The sequence below is a fragment of the Lytechinus variegatus genome, chromosome 8 (genome assembly GCF_018143015.1).
Source record: "Lytechinus variegatus isolate NC3 chromosome 8, Lvar_3.0, whole genome shotgun sequence".
NCBI lineage: Eukaryota > Metazoa > Echinodermata > Echinoidea > Temnopleuroida > Toxopneustidae > Lytechinus > Lytechinus variegatus.
In genome coordinates, this window is record NC_054747.1 from 23,094,423 (window position 1) to 23,114,051 (window position 19,629).

The following is a 19,629-nucleotide window of genomic DNA, read 5'->3' on the forward strand; positions in this document are numbered from 1 at the left end:
CAGAGGAACACCAACAGGCAACAAGCTTTGTCTATCTCAACTTGGTCGTCTTTCTTAGGAACTGCCTCCAGTTTATTATGTGGTAAGCTCCTTGTGGTTTGAGGTAGAAAAAGAAATTGGAAACTAGGGCTTTGTTCCCCGGCTTTGTCATATTTTACGGTACTGTTGATGATATGCAGCTGGTGGAAACTCGGTACCGTACAGTAGACGGTACCGTTCTGAGCCCGGGCCGTCCCGCCCCTCCGAAGACGGCGTAGGCCTTGCTCCGGGAATCAGGGTATGGTAGGGGGTCCTAAAGCTGCGCGGGTCCTAAAGCTACGCACCACTCATCGCGCATGCAGTTTTCAATGGCAAATGCGCACTCTGTGTGTGGAACTGTGACTGCAGAGTGATGAACAATTCCTATTAATTTTTTTCTACAGAGGCTGCAGTAAATCTCTAAATGCAGAGAAAACCAACAACTGTTAGGAAGTTTGGAGTTATATTCGCTTTAATTTCATTTTATCCTATAATAATTTGAATATATTTTAGAAATTGAGGCACAGGAAATACTATTTTTTTGCATGATAAATCGAGTGCGTAGCTTTAGGACCCCTTCTACATCGGGCGGCGAAATCAAGAGGTGTTCGAAAAACACGACGGGATTTTCGTATTAGTGAGTTTTGTGATATTTTCTACTTGGCTAATGATCTTTAGAATGTTTGCCACAAATTAGTGAAATATAATTTGTTAAAATATTAAAATAGGGACAGTTTTTATTGTTTGAAAACAAAGTGCGTAGCTTTAGGTCCCCCATCATACTAATGGATAATTCGTTTTTCATACCCGTTCAGCGTACAGCGAAAACGGAAAATCAGTACGTGGTTCGGTCTTTGAAAACAAAAAACGAAATCACAGCGTGAAAACCCGTGCTGTGATTTCGTTTTTGTTGATCAAAAACAGAATATTGAAATCAGAAATGTTTTGGGCTCTCTCTGATTTCTCATTTTATATTTGTGTTTTTATGTATCAAAAACAAAACCAGAACACGCTCTCCGCTCCGTGATTCCGTTTGTAAAAACGAAAACAGCGAAGACGAGATCAGAGACTCCCTTGCAGTCCCTGCAACGTGATTTCGTTTTTCGTACAACCTACAGGCATATTAAAGAGCGCCCTCCAGGAGGTGAGGCAAGTTTCAATGGAGACTTTAATAAACTGTACCACACATATTATGTTGAAGCCAGTTTAAAAGGAGGTGAGGCTAGTTTCAGTGGAGGTTTATATAACTGTACTCTAAATTATGTTGAAGCCAATTTAAATGGAGGTGATGCAGGTTTCAATGGAGCTCAGTTTTTTAAAAAGAATAAACTGTACCACACATTATGGTGAAGCCAGTTTAAAAGGAGGTGAGGCAAGTTTCAATGGAGGTTTTTTAATACGAATAAACTGTACCACACATTATGGTGAAGCCAGTTTAAAAGGAGGTGAGGCAAGTTTCAATGGAGTTTTTTTTAAAGAATAAACTGTATCAAGACATAAAAGGAGGTGAGGCAACTGTGCACTAAATTATGGTGAAGCCAGTTTAAATGCAGCTAAGGCAAGTTTCAATGGATCGAGGTTTTTTAAAAAGAATAAACTGTACCACACATTATGGTGAAGCCAGTTTGAAAGGAGGTGAGGCAAGTTTCAATGGAGGTTTTTTTAAAAAGAATAAACTACCACACAATGTGGTAAGCCAGTTTAAAAGGAGGTGAGGCAAGTTTCAGTGGAGGTTTTTATAACTGTACTCTAAATTATGTTGAAGCCAATTTAAATGGAGGTGAGGCAGGTTTCGATGGAGCTCAGTTTTTTAAAAAGAATAAACTGTACCACACATTATGGTGAAGCCAGTTTAAAAGCTAGGAGGCGAGGCAAGTTTCAATTATGGAGTTTTTTTTCAAAAGAATAAACTGTAGGCCTACTACACATTATAGTGAAGCCAGTTTAAAAGGAGGTGAGCTAGGCAAGTTTCAATGGAGGTTTTTATAACTGTACTACGGTAAAGCCAATTTAAATGGAGGTGAGGCAGGTTTCAATGGAGGTTTTTTCGAATAAACTGTACTACACATTATGGTGAAGCGGCACCAGTTTAAATGGAGGCGAGGCAAGTTTCAATGGAGGTTTTTATAACATACTCTAAATTATGGTGAAGCCAATTTGAATGGAGGTGAGGCATGTTTCAATGGAGGTTTTTTCAAAAGAATAAACTGTACTACACATTATAGTGAAGTCAGTTTTAAAGGAGGTGAGGCAAGTTTAAATGGAGGTTTTTTCAAAAGAATAAACTGTACTACACATTATGGTGAAGCCAGTTTAAATGGAGGTGAGGCAAGTTTCAATGGAGGTTTTTTCTTTAAAGAATAAACTGTACCACACATTATGGTGAAGCCAGTTTGAAAGGAGGTGAGGCAAGTTTCAATGGAGGTTTTTTAATACGAATAAACTGTACCACACATTATGGTGAAGCCAGTTTAAAAGGAGGTGAGGCAAGTTTCAATGGAGGTTTTTTTTTTAAAGAATAAACTGTACCACACATTATGGTGAAGCCAGTTTGAAAGGAGGTGAGGCAAGTTTCAATGGAGGTTTTTTTTTAAAGAATAAACTGTACCACACATTATGGTGAAGCCAGTTTAAAAGGAGGTGAGGCAAGTTTCAATGGAGATTTTTAGAAAGAAAAAAACTGTACTGGTATTATGGTGAAACCAATTTTAAAGGAGGTGAGGCAAGTTTTAAAGGAAGTTTTTTTTATAACCGTGCTCCAAATTATGGTGTAGCTAATTTAAAAGGAGGTGAGGCAAGTTCCAATGGAGTTTTTTTAATAATTGTACTACAAATGATGGTGAAGCCAATTGAAAAGGAGGTGAGGAAAGTTTCAATGTAGGTTTCTTTAAAGGAATAAACTGTACCAGAGCATGATCGGTTAAGGGTTCGCATTGAGGTGAAAAAAATTTTTTAAGGTACTTTTATCAAATTTGCTTTTAAAATAATCTTTGATATCTCAGGTTTCAAAAAACTAAGTTTCATGAAGATTGATGATTCCGAAAGTACCGGAATAGTCCATTTTATTCATGGGGGTGCTGCTACCTCTCATCACGGACGGACATTTCTACTCAAATTAAATTCACTCTAGTTTTATTGTTTTTAAAGTTACTCTTATTTGGTTTGGATGTTCTTGCACTCAGAACATTTCTCTATTATCAGACATAATATAGTAGAAAAAAAATATTGGGAACTAATTTTTTTTGGTAGGTGTTAACATTTCCATTTTGAAATTTCCGTCCGTGATGGAAAAAAAGATGAAAAGTTTTTTTATTCTTTATCAGAGTAGAAATAAAAAATAAAAAGGTTTAGAGGTATCTCTCTAAACACTGTACATTATTTTATTTGAACATGGCTAAAATCCATACATTTTATCCATATCATAAACTCAGTCAAAAATGATCACGGACGGACATTAATTTGATCACGGACGGACAAAGTTAATTCACTCAAATTCATTTCACTCTAGTTTTATTGTTTTCAAAGTTACTCCAATTTTTTTAATGGTCTTGCACTCTGAACATTAATCTATCATCAAACATAAATTAGTAGGAAAAAAATATGGGAAGTAAACTTTCCTTGTAGATGTTAACATTTCCGTCCATCCGTGATGAAATTAATGTCCGTCCGTGATCATTTTTATTAGGATAATGTCTATGGATTCAGCTTTTTATTCTTTATCAGAATAGAAACAGAAATAAAAGTGTGTAGAAGTATTTCACTGGACACTGTTCATCATTTTATTTGAACATAGCTAAAATCCATACATTTTATGCATTTAATAAATCAATGAAAAATGGTCACGGACGGACATTAATTTCATCACGGACGGACGAGTGAAATACTTGTCGAAAGATTCATATATGCAAATGAGAAACTTTGCTGAGCAGATTATGAGTTTAATTTTAGCTTCTAATTGCAGTGAAAAATGGCTCTGAGAATTATTCAGAACTCAAATGGAATAAGCCTACAACTCTTCACAATTTTTTGTGATATCTTTGTTTGGCCGTTATTGGGGCTATATTGTTGTCAGGAAAATTGTTAAGCATTATTGGAATGCAGGTAGAGTTGAAAAGCTACATGTACATGTATATGCCAAAAAAGCGGGAAACAAAGTATGGCAAGAACAAGTCCAAAGCTGTAGATTTCATCAATTCAAGCTTGCAGAAAGTGATGGAGAAGAAGTAGAATGCAATGCATAATCTGATAAGCAGAAAAATCAATTTTTCCATGTACAAACTTATGGATTCACAATGCTTCTAACAGAACATAGGTTTGTGAAAATTACATGAATACCTTTTTTCGAAGTCCATTTTGGAGCTAATTTTAAGCAAATCGCTTATCTGGTAAACTGTGAAAATGCATAAAGCTTGCACTGCAGTGTTTAGAAGTTAAGCTTTGGATTGTAATATCAATTTCAATTTTGGATTCGGTCAGGGCCTAAATACATGAGGGCTGTTGATGTTATGGGGTGTCTCCGCTTTGATATGCAAAAGATGGATTTAAAGAGAGCCCCTGACAAGTGTTGATCCAACAAACAAGCATAAGGATCAGTGACCTGTTAATCTTTTAGATTTAGTTTTTGGACCTTAAAAAAACATCTTTGCTTTTGGAAAATTAATGCCTAAAATCATCATGATCATAAAAATACTTGTATCAACATGATCAATGATCAACTAGCTGTTGATTTTGAACCTACTTGTATTCTACACTTTAAAAAGACAATAGGGGAAGGCGGGGTAAGTTGTGCCACTTTTTGCATTTTGCACGTTAGAATTGATATGACTAGTAATATTGTAGAAATAAGTACCTTACCTTTAAATTTGATTCTTGGGAAATATTTTTCACCTATATATAACTTTCTACCCCCACGCTGAATGTCATTGTGACCTTTGAAAAAAAGGATGTCAAATTGCTCAACTTGCCCCATCTGTGGAGTAAGTTGTGCCATCGTCTGGGGTAAGTTGAGCCACAAAAACTATGTAAAAAATATATGCGGGAAGAACCAGGATGTCAATTTTTCATTTAAAGTCTTTTCACTTGCTAATTCTCTATGAATACTAACATCTTCTGAAAGTAAAAGGACTGTCATGTGAATTTGCTCCTTTCTGCCTGCATATCAATGGCTTTTTATGTTTTTTATTTTTTTTTATTATACATCACCTATTCTTTATGTTCGATTTTGACAAGAAATGTGTTAAGAGCAATCGTATGTCTAGATTATACTGTGCGTCTAGCATAGAAATCAAGTTGCTACATCTTAAATCAAGTTGTAGCAACTTGATTGTGCAACTAATACTGTTTAATATTATTAAAATATGTACAAATCATCAAAACAATTGCATTTGTTTACCAAAAAAGTACTAAGAACTGTTTACAGAGTACTTCCATTGTATTTTAATTGTGTCCGTCCGTGATGTCCGTCTGTGATGTCCGTCCGTGATGGAAAATATTTGCAATTCTCTCGGAAGTTTGATATTGGTTAAGAATTCAATATGCTGAACATAGAAGCTAACATACCCGAGTGTTAGGTGCATTAACAATAATTGGTCCATGTAAAGCTGTTTAGATAGAAACAATAAAAATGTACAAAAATTCTAAAAACCACATTTCTATCTTGTCCGTCCGTGATATGGCACATTTAGTGGATACCTGTGTTTGTAGGTAACCATGGCAACAAACTTTTTTAATCATTCAGCATACTATGTCCTACCCTTCACTATAAAACACAAAGGAACCTTGTTCATCTTATTCCTAATTTGTTTCAAGCCTTCAAAACTTTCAAAATCTATCAAATGTCCGTCCGTGATGAACCGATCATGCTCATCACACATTATGGTGCAGACAGTTTAAAAGGAGGTGAGGCAAGTTTCAATGGAGGTTCCACTTCCTGCACCGTGATTTCGTTTTTGTACGAGCTACAGGCATATTATAGAGCACCCTTTACGATAATTATACACGTGAACGCAGCGCCTGCATCGAGTCAGTACATACAGTTCAGGCATTTTTTTATACTACCACGTGCGTGATCGTGAATCAAGAAGTTGACGAGAAGCTACAAGATGGCCTTTTCAAGTGTGTCCATTGAAACTTGCCTCACCTCCTTTCAAACTGGCTTCACCATAATGTGTGGTACAGTTTATTCTTAAAAAAAAACTCCATTGAAACTTGCCTCACCTCCATTTAAACTGGCTTCACCATAATGCTGTAGTACAGTTTATTCTTTTGAAAAAAAAACCTCCATTGAAACTTGCCTCACCTCCTTTTAAACTGGCTTACCACATTGTGTGGTAATTTATTCTTTTTAAAAAACCTCCATTGAAACTTGCCTCACCTCCTTTGAAACTGGCTTCACCATAATGTGTGGTACAGTTTATTCTTTTTAAAAAACCTCGATCCATTGAAACTTGCCTTATTAGCTGCATTTAAACTGGCTTCACCATAATTTAGTGCACAGTTGCCTCACCTCCTTTTATGTCTTGATACAGTTCATTCTTTAAAAAAAAAGACTCCATTGAAACTTGCCTCACCTCCTTTTAAACTGGCTTCACTATAATGTGTGGTACAGTTTATTCGTATTAAAAAACCTCCATTGAAACTTGCTTCACCTCCTTTTAAACTGGCTTCACCATAATGTGTGGTACGTACAGTTTATTCTTTAAAAAAACCTCCATTGAAACTTGCCTCACCTCCTTTTAAGCTGTCTGCACCATAATGTGTGGTACAATTTATTCCTTTTAAGAAACCTACACATTGAAACTTCCTCACCTCCTTTTCAATTGGCTTCACCATCATTTGTAGTACAGTTATAAAAAACTCCATTGAAACTTGCCTCACCTCCTTTTAAACTGGCTTCACTATAATGTGTGGTACAGTTTATTCGTATTAAAAAACCTCCATTGAAACTTGCCTCACCTCCTTTTAAACTGGCTTCACCATAATGTGTGGTACGTACAGTTTATTCTTTTTAAAAAACCTCCATATTGAAACTTGTCTCACCTCCTTTTAAACTGGCTTCACCATGTGTGGAACAGTTTATTCTTTTTAAAAAACCTCCATAGAAACTTGCTTCGCCTCCATTTAAACTGGCTTCACCATAATGTGTAGTACAGTTTATTCTTTTGAAAAAAAAACCTCCATTGAAACTTGCCTCACCTCCTTTCAAACTGGCTTCACCATAATGTGTGGTACAGTTTATTCTTTTTAAAAACCTCCATTGAAACTTGCCTTACCTCCATTCAAATTGGCTTCGCCATAATTTAGAGTACAGTTATAAAAACCTCCATTGAAACTTGCCTAGCTCACCTCCTTTTAAACTGGCTTCACTATAATGTGTAGTACAGTTTATTCTTTTGAAAAAAAACCTCCATTGAAACTTGCCTCACCTCCTTTTAAACTGGCTTCACCATAATGTGTGGTACAGTTTATTATTTTCAAAAAACCTCCATTGAAACTTGCCTCACCTCCTTTCAAACTGGCTTCACCATAATGTGTGGTACAGTTTATTCTTTTAAAAAAACCTCCATTGAAACTTGCCTCACCTCCTTTCAAACTGGCTTCACCATAATGTGTAGTACAGTTTATTCTTTTGAAAAAAACCTCCATTGAAACTTGCCTCACCTCCTTTCAAACTGGCTTCACCATAATGTGTGGTACATTTTATTCTTAAAAAAAACCTCCATTGAAACTTGCCTCACCTCCATTTAAACTGGCTTCACCATAATGTGTAGTACAGTTTATTCTTTTGAAAAAAACCTCCATTGAAACTTGCCTCACCTCCATTTAAACTGGCTTCACCATAATGTGTAGTACAGTTTATTCTTTTGAAAAAAACCTCCATTGAAACTTGCCTCACCTCCTTTTAAACTGGCTTCACTATAATGTGTAGTACAATTTATTCTTTTGAAAAAAACCTCCATTGAAACTTGCCTCACCTCCTTTCAAACTGGCTTCACCATAATGTGTGGTACATTTTATTCTTAAAAAAAAACCTCCATTGAAACTTGCCTCACCTCCATTTAAACTGGCTTCACCATAATGTGTAGTACAGTTTATTCTTTTGAAAAAAACCTCCATTGAAACTTGCCTCACCTCCATTTAAACTGGCTTCACCATAATGTGTAGTACAGTTTATTCTTTTGAAAAAAACCTCCATTGAAACTTGCCTCACCTCCTTTTAAACTGGCTTCACTATAATGTGTAGTACAATTTATTCTTTTGAAAAAAACCTCCATTGAAACTTGCCTCACCTCCTTTCAAACTGGCTTCACCATAATGTGTGGTACATTTTATTCTTAAAAAAAAACCTCCATTGAAACTTGCCTCACCTCCATTTAAACTGGCTTCACCATAATGTGTAGTACAGTTTATTCTTTTGAAAAAACCTCCATTGAAACTTGCCTCACCTCCTTTTAAACTGGCTTCACCATAATGTGTGTTACAGTTTATTTTATTCTTTTTAGAAAACCTCGATCCATTGAAACTTGCCTCACCTCCTTTCAAACTGGCTTCACCATAATGTGTGGTACAGTTTATTCTTTTGAAAAAAACCTCCATTGAAACTTGCCTCACCTCCTTTTAAACTGGCTTCACCACATTGTGTGGTAGTTTATTCTTTTTAAAAAAAAAAACTCCATTGAAACTTGCCTCACCTCCTTTTAAACTGGCTTCACCATAATGTGTGGTACAGTTTATTCTTTTAAAAAAATGATCTCCATTGAAACTTGCCTCACCTCCATTTAAATTGGCTTCAACATAATTTAGGGTACAGTTATAAAAACCTCCATTGAAACTTACCTCACCTCCATTTAAACTGGCTTCACCAAAATGTGCAGTACAGTTTATTCTTGCCTCACCTCCTTTTAAACTGGCTTCACCATAATGTGTGGTACAGTTTATTCTTAAAAAAAAAAAACTCCATTGAAACTTGCCTCACCTCCATTTAAACTGGCTTCACCATAATGTGTAGTACAGTTTATTCTTTTGAAAAAAACCTCCATTGAAACTTGCCTCACCTCCTTTTAAACTGGCTTCACTATAATGTGTAGTACAGTTTATTCTTTTGAAAAAACCTCCATTGAAACTTGCCTCACCTCCTTTCAAACTGGCTTCACCATAATGTGTGGTACAGTTTATTCTTAAAAAAAAACCTCCATTGAAACTTGCCTCACCTCCATTTAAACTGGCTTCACCATAATGTGTAGTACAGTTTATTCTTTTTAAAAAACCTCCATTGAAACTTGCCTCGCCTCCATTTAAACTGGCTTCACCATAATGTGTAGTACAGTTTATTCTTTTGAAAAAAAAACCTCCATTGAAACTTGCCTCACCTCCTTTTAAACTGGCTTCACCATAATGTGTGGTACAGTTTATTTTATTCTTTTTAGAAAACCTCGATCCATTGAAACTTGTCTTACCTCCATTCAAATTGGCTTCGCCATAATTTAGAGTACAGTTATAAAAACCTCCATTGAAACTTGCCTAGCTCACCTCCTTTTAAACTGGCTTCACTATAATGTGTAGTACAGTTTATTCTTTTGAAAAAAAACCTCCATTGAAACTTGCCTCACCTCCTTTTAAACTGGCTTCAACATAATATGTGTGGTACAGTTTATTAAAACCTCCATTGAAACTTGCCTCACCTCCTGGAGGGCGCTCTTTAATATGCCTGTAGGTTGTAGGTTGTACGAAAAACGAAATCACGTTGCAGGGACTGGAAAAGGGAGTCTCTGATCTCGTCTTCGCTGTTTTCGTTTTTACAAACGGAATCACAGAGCGGAGAGCGTGTTCTGGTTTTGTTTTTGATACATAAAAACACAAATATAAAATGAGAAATCAGAGAGAGCCCAAAACATTTCTGATTTCAATATTCTGTTTTTGATCAACAAAAACGAAATCACAGCACGGGTTTTCACGCTGTGATTTCGTTTTTTGTTTTCAAAGACCGAACCACGTACTGATTTTCCGTTTTCGCTGTACGCTGAACGGGTATGAAAAACGAATTATCCATTAGTACCCTGATTTCCGGGCCTCGACACGTGTTCTACGTGTTCGGGCTGCCGCAGTAAGCGTAGGCCTAGGCTAGGCACTTGTTCACTCAATCACTGCTACCACCCTGCCTGTGGGGAATCTACAGGTAGGACCAGGGGTGGATCCAGCCTTCGCCAATAGGGGGGGCTCGGAAATTTTTTCAGCCATATTTTCCCCGATCAGCTGCTCGAATATGATTTTTGCCGGGATTTTTTTTGTTTTTTTAAAGGGGTAGACCTAATGGTCACTTTTTAGCTTTATTCTTATGAAACAAATGCAATACCAAAACCATTATTAATATAATGCGAACTCGAAGCGCGAGCTAAATTTTTTGGAAATCTTTATTCAATTTTTCCTAAAATTTTGAACATTCTTTGAAATGTTTGCCTGAAAAAAAAGATGTACATGCAATTTAATAATTACTGCGAACGTATAAAGAGTGAGCAGAAATGAAGTGATGGAAAAGGTACTGTTAAATACTTGCTTTGCAATTAGCCATGAAGACGTTACACATTTGTAAAAACCAAATAATGCGAGCGCAAAGCGCGAGCCGAAATTTTTCGACAGTTTTACCTAAGGAATGGAAATTCCTAGCACGTTTTGTTTAACAGAATAGGTATATAATTAAACATTTAGACCTACTGAACAAGACACTATTCAATTAGTTTTGTAAATCATGAAAAGGATGAGTAAGTGGGGATCTTCCTTACATTAATAATGCAAGCGCGAGCTGAAAAACTTTGACCTTTTTTTACCTGAATAATGGAAATGCTAAGCACTTTTTGTAATCTTGGAAGGACTCAAGGTATATAAACTAAACTTTATTGATGCGAGCATGCACGAAGCGCGAGCGGAAAAATTCTGGACACTATTCATGTTTTGTAAATCATGAAAAGGATAAGTTATTTATCCGCGAGCAGACACTTTTTGATATTGTGATCTGAAACTGGATAATGATTTAAATAGAGAACAATCTGCGTATCTGAATTAACATGTGTTTTAGATTTTGACCTAGAATTTGGGTATTCTAAGCACCTTATCATGAAAATCAATAAAGCGAGCGCAAAGCGCGAGCTAAAAATATATGATATTCCGATCTAACAAAGGGTCAATTTAAGCTCTGTATTGCAAACACTTTGTGGGAAAATTGTGAATTGTGATGGATGACAGTTAAAAAAGAGCTGATGTATTTTATTATTTGTTTTTACATAGGACCGGGACATTCTATAAGGGCATTATGTCATCATAAGAAAATGATGACTATCTTCCTATTTCTCTTCCTAAGCATGAAAGCGCGAAATCTGTTAATATTATGGCCTGAAAACTGGATATTTAAAGCACTTTTGTAATTATGCATAAAATGCATGATATCTATTAATGCGAGCGGAAATCGCAAGCCGAAATTTTTGATAAACTGTCATCAAAGTAGTTTGATTTAGAATTAATATTGGGATATACATAACTCACTAATCAAAATGCTAGCGTGCAGCGCTAGCTTATACGTTTTGACAATCTGACCTGAATAGGGAACTTTTTGAGAACTTTATGGAATACAGGAAAATACTAGGTACCTGACAAATCAAATGTTGCGAGCACACAGCGCAAGCAGAAAATTATAATATTCAGACCATAACACAGACATTTTTACAGAGCACTTTTTTAAAATCAAACAAAATAATGAAAGTTCAATTTCCCAGCTGAAATATGTTTTGTATATTGACTTCAAAGTTTGATATTTCAAGCTCCATATTGAGCAAGATATGCAAAAACCCTAAAAGACAATAAGAGCACGAAGCGCGAGCGAAAATTTTATATCCTAACAAATAAATTTTTCAAAAAATTATTTTCAAAGTCTTCCCCTCATGTTATTTTATTCAATCATGTTCCTCTTATGTTTGCCTTTTTTCTTTTCTCCTCTCTTTTCCCTTCCTTTTCTTTTTTCCTTTCTTTTTCCCTTTTTTTCTTTTTTTTGCTCCGCCAATAGGGGGGGGGGGGGTTATATCATAACCTTGTTCATTGAATGAGTGGGCCTAGGCCTAGCTCAGTCAGACAGCCTAGCCCCCCGCCCCGGGGCAGCCAGCTCTCTGCCTCTGTTCATTGCCATCGTGCCTCATGCTAGCTGTAGGGAATCCTAAGGTAGGAGTCATAGTATGGCACTCATTCAATGAACAAGGTTATGAATATGATATAACCTTGTCCTCAATCTCAGTTATAATTTATATCTCCATGTGTGTCAAATTATTAAAGGCCTTGTAGTTTAAGGGTGGCAATTGGCAACACTCATTTAATGAACAAGGTTATGATCATTCACACATTGTACGAGGTTAGTATGTACTAACCTCGTACAATAGACCGTGTTTGACCCTGGATTTCAAAGTAGTCGGCAAACATCGCTTCATTGCTGAAGTAATATTTGCCGAAACTCCTTCTCGCTACGCACCGGGGCTCTTGCCGGTAAGTAGCAATAGATTAAAGAAATATGAAAATAATAATCATTAAAAAAAAGCAAATTTCGCTTACCTCGGCCTCGAAAGTGACTTTGCTTGTCTCTTCCACGGAAATACAAGGAAGCCCGTTGGTGGCGCTAATAATTTCACAACCTTGATTCAGCTCCTCGGTAATTTTATAACTATCTAAATTCTTTGAATGCGCAATCCTTATGATTAATTTACTAATTATGGGCACCAATGAATGAAATACCTTCAAAAACATAATTAAAGATTATTATTGGTGATGATAACACTTATTTGCAATGAATTTGAAAAGATGACTAATAAAAATGAAAATAATATACGTGCCTGGAAAGAAACCAGCAGTACAAGCTGTAACGAACGTCAATAATACGTATACGGTATCCCAAAGTCTATACAATGAAAAGATTGGACACTTCACGGACTTCGCGTAATGCCTTGCGTCGATTTGCGTGTAGAAGTAGTGTAGGTGCCTAGTTTTACCCTTGTCGTGTCTTTGATGAATATAAATCGCGCGCCCTCTTTAGGCGAAAATTGATATCCGCGCTGAGCAGTTTTCATCTCCGTAAAATCTTGACTAAAGATCAAGAAAATATACATGTTTTTTAAAAGAAACTTCAAGGAGAAGTCACGGAAGGATCGAAATGATTCGGTGTCATAGCAGAATGTGATATTTTAAGTAATATTTTATGTGGGCAAAAGCCCAGCAAAGTTAACTGTGTCATGTGTGTCGCGTGCATACGACTGATATTCCTTCGCATATGTGGGTTATGATATAACCTTGTTCTCAGTTATATCTCCATGTGTGGCAAAATATGCATGTCTTGTCTTGTCTTGTGAATACTGCACTTGAACGCCTCAAAGAGGCTATAGATGTGCAGGCCATTCAAGGAATCACTGCCGTTATATACTTCTTTTAGTTAGCTGTTTCTTAAATGCAGCTAGGTCAGATGCATTTTTAGTAGTGGGAGAAAGTGAATTCCACTCTACAATTGTACGAGGGTAGAAGGGAATATTTGTAACTATCCTTATTTGCTCTGATTATGTTGAAATTTAAGTCATGAGACTGTCTGGTAATTCTAGTTGTTGGCCTGGAGGATGCTTTGGAAGTGATTTGATTTATATTACATGGAGTTATATTGTGTATTTCTTTAAACAAACATATGAGCCGGCTACTTGTTCTCTTGTCTTGGGAGAATATCCCATTTTAGAATACTCATCATTTCAGTAACACTACTTGTGCGTTGATACTTGTTAAATACGAATCGTGCTGCTCTTCTTTGAGTTTTTTCAAGTTTATCTTGAAGATTTTTCTGGTGGGGATCCCACACGGAACTACAATATTCCAGCCTAGGCCGCACAAGAGTCTTGTAGGCGATATCTTTAGTTTGAGTTGAACAATTCCATAAATTATGTTTCAACAATCCAAGTATACTGTTTGCCTTGTTAACGGTTGTATATGATTAGTCCAAGACAAATTATTTGACAAATGAACGCCTAGATAAGGATAGCTGTCAACGATGCCCAGTTCAGAGTTCCCCAGATGGTATTTATAGGGGGTAATTTTCTTCTTGTGTGTAACATGCATAATAAAACACTTTGATGTGTTAAATTGCATTTGCCAGATATTTTGCCATTCACACAATTTGTTAATGTCACTTTGAAGAAGATCACAGTCTTCAGTTGAGGAAATATTTCTGTACAATATAACATCGTCAGCAAACATCCTTACCCTGGCATTAATTTGGTCTGGTAAATCGTTATGCAAGAAACAGGAGAGGGCCGAGGACTGTGCCCTGCGGGACCCCAGAGGTCACCAAAGCATTAGTGGAGGTTTGACCATCCAGTATAACTCTCTGGTTTCGATTAGTAAGAAAAGTATCAATCCAGGCTTTGGTTTTTCCTCTAATACCAAGGTTATCGATTTTCAATAAGAGTCTTTTGTGCGGTACAGTATCGAACGCCTTACTGAAGTCCATAATACAGACATCAGTTCGGCCACGATCGTTAAGTGTCTGTGCTTCATGTAGGTTGTTGTGTGCATGGCAATGTTTGGCTTATTTTCTCTTTTTGTTTGGGGCAAATACCGGTACTTGATCTTTTTACAATGACAGTTTTCATTACACCTATTCATACAACTTGGCTCTTATTTAAATTTGATTCTTTAAATCATATTTTTCTTAATTAAAAATATAGATAAAAAAATGAAAATTTTCTTGCCATATTACTTTCCATCAATAGGGGGCGTACAAGAAATATGCCCAAAATTCAAGTTTTTGAGCGCTCTGGTGAATACAAAAATTATTCCTAAGTTACTAATGAAAAATAAATTGCAACTATATGGAAATTAGTAATTTTTGTCACAAAAGTGATATTTTACTGATTTTTTAAAGTGTGTGCTCTGTACAACAATTGGCATACCATAGTCCTACCTGTACATGTAGATTCCCAACATGCAGGGTGGTAGCAGTGAACAAGTGGACTATGGTTACCTCGGGCGAAGTCCGTGCAGGCTCCACTTCAATTCCGCTACTCAACTACGCTACGCTTCACCTACCCGAACTTCGGGACGGTGAATCATTTTCGGATATATTATATCGCGTGACAACGGTGGGATCAAATGGTGGTTTATTGTAAAAATTAAAGAAAAACAATAAAGGGAAAGATGAATAACTTAATATTTTACTCTACACCGGTATTTCACTCTGTGTCCATCCCCTGGTCATCCTCATAATTTAAGATTTTGGACCAATATCTTTTTCCTCACGTATTATTCACGGCCGATTTCAAAATATCGCATCGTCATTGATCGGCGCTACTGATCGCATGCAATTTAAAGGAGAATGAAATCATTGGAACAAGATAGCTTGTGTGAAAACAGAAAAATCAAAGCAATGAAAGTTTGAGACAAATCGGACAAATGAGAAAGTTATCAGCATTTGAATATTGTGATCACTAATGCTATATAACCCTGATAGCAAAAACTGGGTAAAAAGACGTCATATAGACGTCATTTTACGACGAGTATCACGTCGTTTTGACGTCGTAAAAAGACGTCTTAAAGTCAACTATTTGCACCAACGCACGTCGTCATATCAACGTCGTAAAATGACGTGATTATGACGTCTTAATAAGTCGAATACGACGTCTTTATGACGTTTTTACGCCATATTCCTGACCAGTATTACACGTCTTTATGACTTGATTATGACGTCATTAATGGTTACGTACAACGTCTTTATGACGTCTTTATAACGTATTCATTACCAGTATTATACGTCAGATTGACGTCGTATATTGACGTGATTATGATGACATTAGTGGTCACTTATTACATCTTTATGACGTAATTAATAGTCACTTTATAACATATTTATGACCAGTATTAGACGTCATCTGGACATGATTTTAAGGTCTTTAATAGTCGACTACGATGTCATAATGACGGAATTTTGACTTATTTTGACGTGATGATTTACATATGAAATTGTACATGAAAACACAACTCGAACGTACAGTTAACCTAGCTTAGTTCAAAATATTAAAGAAATCAAATCATGGGTTGATCAGTTCCAATATTTTTACGATTGCAAGATTGACTGTAGGTCCAAGACTTGTCAAGAACAGACAAAACACAAACACCCATACACACAGTCACACACATTAAACGATAAATCAAATACACATTTCAATTATGAACTCAGTTACAAATATTTTATTAATAAATTCAAGAAATCGCGTAACAAAACTTTTTTTCCTTTAAGAATACAGTGTGTGGTGTATTCTTGTAAATACAACATACAACAAGTTGGATTTTACTCTTACAGGGTGCGGATTGCTTTCCCAAAAGTTTGACAAGCTAAAAAAAGGTAATTTGGCTTTCAGAATTGGCATCCCCCCATTCCGTGTCTGGTCAAAGAACTATGAAACCAGTTACAATGTCTGTTAACAAATACAGAGATACAATTTGGATAAATTGCCTATTCATCTATTGCCAACTCGTCCACTGTGATCATGGCCTACCTCATTTAGTCAAATGACAATTGGTCCATCAACGAAATATCTAACAACCATTTGGTCCAATAATCTTCTAATCAACAGCTTGTCTATGACCATTTCATCTCATAACCAGTTGGTCTAATACCAATTTTCTTTTCCTTCATTTTGTCCGATTAACACTTATTAAACTTAGTCAAATTAGACCAAATGGTATGGCAATTAAACCAATTGGTTATTCAGAAAAAATGGTGGGTGGACGAACTGATGGTAAACCAAATGATAGTGTTAGACTGATAAACCCATGTAGAGTCTGAGATATTAAGATAAATACAATACTGATGTCCAAGAAATATGGCTTCCAAGTACCTTATTTTAAACAAGAAATGGCTTACCCTGAACAATATGTCTGTGAAAATAACACCAGATTTGCAGCGATACTCAAATGGAAGCTCATATTTATTTGGATGTAAGCAACAGGTATTCATTTTAACTAAGTATGGTTTGTGATTGTCGCTTAAAAGTTTCACCCTGGTAACAGCAGTTTTCCATATATACATAATAATGAAAAACACCCAAGTTTAAGGTGAATACTTCACTTGCATACATGAGTGAAATTCCCGACACCAGAGCCTGACCCAGTTAAAATATTTCTCGATATTGTGTATATAATGCTGATATATAAGAAATAATTGCTTACAAGTATCAAAAATTTAACTAAAATGAGTAAATCAAATACCACATAAAATAAATTTTCTCTTTTAAAGGGGAATGAAACCTTTGGAACAAATAGGCTTGTGTAGAAACAGAAAAATCAAAGAATAAGAATAAAGAAAGTTTGAGAAAAATCGGACCAATAATGAGAAAGTTATGAGCATTTAAATATTGCAGTCACTAATGCTATGGAGATCCTCCCATTGGCAATGCGACAAGGATGTGTGATGTCACTGATGAACAACTTTCCCTTTGGTGGACTATAAAATACCCTCAAAATGTCTCTTTTTGCTTTTTCTTATGATACAAACTCTTTATCCATGATGTATTCTTAAAAAAATATGTATTACATGCCCTCATGTAGAAAGAACACATGATCTATGGATAGATGTGATAAAAGAGGCAATTCAAGTGAAATATTTACTAAAGTAATGGGGAGAGTTGTTCACAAGTGACATCACACATCTTTGTCGCATTGCCAATTTGCTATCTCCATAGCATTAGTGATCGCAATACTCAAATGCTCATAACTTTCTCATTATTTGTCCGATTTTTCTCAAACTTTTGTTGATCTGTTTCTTTGATTTTTCTGTTTTCACACAAGCTATCTTGTTCCAATAGTTTCATTCTCCTTTCAGTGAAATCAACTTTTTGTTGGCGTGGACTTCTCCTTTAAAGTATGTAACAATGTAAGGATCAGTGCAAACGACCCATCATTTCTCGCGCTACAACCCGCCCTTTTTGTTTTGACAAAAATGGGCGTGACCTTACTTTCAGACGGCCATTGCGCCATACGAGTTGACCAATTGAATTAAATATGAAAAAGGTTGTATCATTTTGACCTTCACTTTGACCTCCGGGCGAATAGTTGTCAAACTTGACATTGATATACGTTAATTATCAATCTAATTTTTACAATTCTTCATCTTCTAAATCTTCTCCAATCATACCAATGATCTACGTTATCTTTATTATTTTGTTTTAGTAAAGTTTGTAAAAGCCTCACAATGAACATGACAAATTCCCCCAACTGAGATTATAGTAGAAATAGATCAAAAGAAATCGACCTTTTCAGATGAATGAAATGAAACATTAAACTCATGTTCTAGGGGGAAGTTAAAGGTCAAGTCCAATTCATTCCAATGCCTGAAAATTAATTTTCATATTATGAAAATTAGTAATTAAAAATAGAAAATAAGGAAAATAATCCAAAGATCATAAATTAAATGTCAAAAGTAAGTAATTTGAACAAAAGTTCATGATGAATATGTAAGTACAATGTTTTTATTTAAAGGTCAAGTCCACCTCAGAAAAAATGTTGATTTGAATCAATAGAGAAAAATCAGACAAGCACAATGCTGAAAATTTCATCAAAATCGGATGTAAAATAAGAAAGCTATGACATTTCAAAGTTTCGCTTATTGTTAACAAAACAGTTATATGAACGAGCCAGTTACATCCAAATGAGAGAGTTGATGATGTCACTCACTCACTATTTCTTTTGTCTGAATTAGACAATATTTCAATTTTTACGAATTTGATGATTAGGACCTCCTTGCCTGAAGCACAAAATGTTAAAATAATGGAAATCCACGTGTTCAGGGAGGAATGAAACTTCATTTCACATGACAATGTCGAGAAAATCAAAACATTTCATATTTCATATAATAAAATACAAAAGAAGGGTGAGTGATGTCATCGGTCTCATTTGCATACTGACCGAGATATGCATATAACTGTTTTGTGAAATGAAGCGAAAATTTAGAACATCATAACTTTCTTATTTAACATTAGATTTTGATGAAACTTTCAGTGTTATGCTTGTTGAATTTTTCTCTTTTTATTCAATTCAAGTTTTTGTCAGGTTGGACTTGTACTTTAAATTAGGCAGGGGCTGCGGAGGCTGAGGGGCTTCCCCACTTTCTTCTAAAACCATGTACAAAAAAATTGAAATTTATGATTGTGTTTATTAGCATGGTCAGCCCCCCCTTAAAAAACCGGTCCGTGGCCCGTGCTTGGTCAACTTTGACGGGAATCAAATTTTGCCAATTGAATTGCCGGAAGACCTGGGGGACGTTTCATTAAGCTGTTCGTAAGTTACGAGCGACTTAACCCTAAAAAGACTGGGGGCTGATTCAGCCCCCCCCCCCTCAACATTTTTTCCCGATAAACCCGCCGCTTGAAATCTTTTGACCGCGTCGCTCGCTGACTTTTTACTTTCGAGTCTCACGCAACATTTGAGACCAAAATTGTGACTCCCGGTTATGCGGATTCGAAATTACGCAACATTTCGCAAGTGCATGCAGACCCAAAATAACTAAAAAACGTGAATTTATGTACAAATCCAATGCAAATAGTGTTT

General features: G+C 35.9%; 1 protein-coding gene across 1 annotated transcript in view; it reads left to right on the forward strand.

Moving 5' to 3' along the window:
- LOC121420181 (gastrula zinc finger protein XlCGF57.1-like) overlaps positions 1–19,629 on the forward strand; it is a 38,208-nt gene continuing 18,579 nt past the window's right edge. The window contains exon 1 of the mRNA XM_041614729.1: positions 1–82. The gene's annotated coding sequence lies outside the window, so the exon portion shown is untranslated. The remainder of the gene's footprint in view (positions 83–19,629) is intronic.